This window comes from Phascolarctos cinereus, unplaced genomic scaffold (assembly GCF_003287225.1).
Source record: "Phascolarctos cinereus isolate Bilbo 61053 unplaced genomic scaffold, phaCin_HiC Scaffold_726;HRSCAF=1367, whole genome shotgun sequence".
Classification (NCBI taxonomy): domain Eukaryota; kingdom Metazoa; phylum Chordata; class Mammalia; order Diprotodontia; family Phascolarctidae; genus Phascolarctos; species Phascolarctos cinereus.
The window spans coordinates 57,848,323-57,851,669 of NW_027556098.1; the positions used below are offsets into that span (position 1 = coordinate 57,848,323).

Genomic DNA, 3,347 nt, shown 5'->3' on the forward strand with positions numbered 1-3,347 from the left:
AGGAAATGGTCAGTGGATTCTTTCAATTTCTATTTTATTCTCTGGTTCTAGCATATCAGGGAAGTTTTTCTTGGCAATTTCTTGAAATATGATGTAGAGGCTTTTTTTTCATGGTTTTCAAGCAGTCCAATAATTCTTAAATTATCTCTCCTCAATCTATTTTCCAAATCAGTTGTTTTTCCAATGAGATACCTCACATTTTCTTCTATTTTTTTAATTCTCTTGATTTTATTTTATTGTTGCTTGATGTCTCATTGATTCATTAGTTTCCACTTGCCTAATTCTAATTTTTAAGGAATTATTTTCTTCAGTGAGCTTTTGTGCCTTTTTTTGCCATTTGGCCAATTCTTTTTTTTAAGAAATTCTCTTCAGTAAATTTTTGTGCGTCCTTCACCATTTGGTCAATCTTGGTTTTTTAAGGTATTATTTTCTTCAATAATTTTTTGTGCCTCTTACCAAACTACTGACTCTCTTTTCATAATTTTCTTGCATCACTTTCATTTCTTTTCCCAATTTTTTCAAACTTTCTTATTTAATTTTTGAAATTGTTTTTGAGCTACTCAGTGCAGCAGCAGCCCTTCTTCCTCCACAGAGGTCAGCTACACACCCCAACTTCCCAACAACTGTGTCAAAGGGACCCACAGTTAGCATTGATTTTGGCACCATTTACTCCTGTGTAGGAGTCTTCCAACATGGACAAGTGGACACCATTGTAATGACCAAGGAAACAGGCCACCCCAAGCTATGTCACCTTCACCAACACAGAATGTTTAGTCAGTGATGCTGCAAAGAATCAAGTTACAATGAACCCCACCAACAGTTTTTGATGCCAAATGTGTGATTGGTCACAGATTTGATGATGCAGTTATACAGTCAGATATGAAGCATTGACCTTTCACGGTGGTAAATGATGCAGGCAGGTCTAAGGTCCAAGTGGAGTACAAAGAGGAGACAAAAGTTTCTAGCCAGAAGAGTATCTTCTATGGTCTTGATCAAGATGAAAGAAATTGTTGAAGCTTGTCTTGAGAAGACTGTCACAAATGCTATGGTCATAGTACCAGCCTATTTCAATGACTCCCAATGTCAGGCCATCAAAGATGTTGGAACCATTGCTGATCTCAATGTGCTCCAAAGCATCAGTGAGCCAACTGCTGCTGCTATTGCTTATGACTTGACAAAAAGGTTGATGCCTAGAGAAATGTGTTGATCTTTGACCTTGGAAGTGGTACTTTCGATGTCTCCATCCTTACCATTGAAGATAGAATCTTTGAGGTTAAATCCACAGCTGGGGACACTCACTTGGGTGGGGAGGACTTTGATAACTAAATAGTCAATCATTTCATTACCGAGTTCAAGCATAAGTACAAGAAGGACATCAGTGAGAACAAGAGAGCTGTTTTCCATCTGTGTACCCCTTGTGAATGTGCAAAGCACACCCTCTCTTCTAGTACCCAGGCCAGTATTGAGATTGACTCTCTCTATGAAGGTATCAACTTCTATACATCAATCACCCAAGCCCATTTCAAGGAAGTGAATGCTAATCTCTTCCATGGCACAATGGACCCTGTGGAAAAGACCTTAAGAGATGCCAAGGTAGATAAATCACAGATTCATGACATTGTCCTGGTAGGTGGTTCCTCTCACATCCCCAAAATCCAGAAGCTTCTGCAAGACTTCTTCAATGTCAAGGAGCTCAACAAGAGTATCAGACCTGATGAGGCTGTTGCCTCTGGTGCAGCTGTCCAGGCTGCCAGTTTGTCTGGAGATAAATCTTAGAATGTACAGGAATTGCTGCTATTGGATATCACTCCTCTTTCCCTTGGAATTGAAACTGCTGATGTAGTTGTGACAGATCTGATCAAACATAATACCACCCTCCCCACCAAGCAGACACAGACCTTTACCACCTATTCAAGTTTGAGCTCAAAGGAATCCCCCCAGCACCCAGGGGTGTTCCTCAGATTGATGTAACATTTGACATTGATGCAAATGGCATCCTCAGTGTTTTTGCTGTGGATAAGAGCACAGACAAGGAGATCAAGATCACCATCACCAATGATAAAGGTCATCAGAGCAAAGAAGACATTGAGCATATAGTCTAGGAGGCTGAGAAATACAAGACTGAGGATGAGAAGCAGAGAGACAAGGTGTCTTCCAAGAATTCTCTTGAATTTCATACTTTCAACATGAAGGCTATGGTAGAGGATGAAAAACTACAAGGCAAAATTGGTCATGTAGACAAACAGAAGATCCTTGACAAATGTAATCAAATAATCAACTGGCTGGATAAGGACCAGACTGCTGAGAAGGAAGAATTTGAGCATCAGCAGAAAGAATTGGAGAAGGTCTACAATGCCATCATTACTAATCTGTACCAGAGTGCAGGGGGCATGTGAGAAGGCATGCCTGGTGGGTTCCCAGGGGATGAAGCAGTCCCATCTGGAGGTGCTTCTTCTGGACCTACCACTGAAGAGGTCGACTAAACACACCAGAAGAAAGAGAATTCCACACAGCTTCCCAAAAATTGAAGGACTCAAATTTGTAGCCAAGGCAGTAGTGATCTAAAAGTAACATTTAAGTTACTGTATAAATCTAGGCATTCTGAATACTTGAATGTATGCAGAGGAAGAGGAGTGAACAACATTGTACTTTACTAGTACAGTAAATAAGTGGAAATGCAATTCTTGTTCTGGAGAATAAAATCTATTTAAAATTAGCACCATTAAAAAAAAAAGAAAGAAAGAAATTCTTTTTGAGCTCTTCCAGTAATTCTTACTGGATTTTGTCCAATTTTTTTTCCTTGAGACTTTGCTTGTAGCTATTTTGATATTCATGTCTTCAAGTTTTGTCTTAATCTTTCTTGTCACCACAGTAGCTTTTTATAGGAAGGTTCTTTTGTTATTGTTGTTTGCTCATTTTCCCAGCCTATTTCTTGACTTTTAACTTTATGTTAAATTTGAGCTCTATCCCTGGGGTGGAGGGGGCATTGTCACAAGCTTCAGTTGTTGTTTTTTTTTCATGCTGCTGTTTTTGGAGCTAGTTCGGGGGGGGGTTGTTGTAAGTTTTTGGTGGTTTTGAAGTCATATGATCCAAGGAGAGGTGTGGTCATTGCTTTCTTGACCTGTGTTCTGCTATTTACCTAGAAAGGGACCTCGCTACCCTGTAGCTTCAAGCGCTATCATTCTTCTTAGCACTGGAGCTTTGACCAGGACACCATACCCCTACAGTCACAAGCACTAGTGCTTCTGTTCACCTTGGAACTGCTACATAGTGCTGCATATAGGCAATGCATCAGGGTCCCGCACCCCATGCCAGCACAGGATTCCCTGTAATCACTTTCTGACAAA

General features: G+C 40.2%; 1 pseudogene; it reads left to right on the forward strand.

Annotated features, from left to right (window-relative positions):
* The first annotated feature begins 788 nt into the window (after positions 1 to 788).
* Positions 789 to 2,483, forward strand: LOC110214845 (heat shock cognate 71 kDa protein pseudogene; annotated as a pseudogene).
* The last annotated feature ends 864 nt before the right edge of the window (positions 2,484 to 3,347 follow it).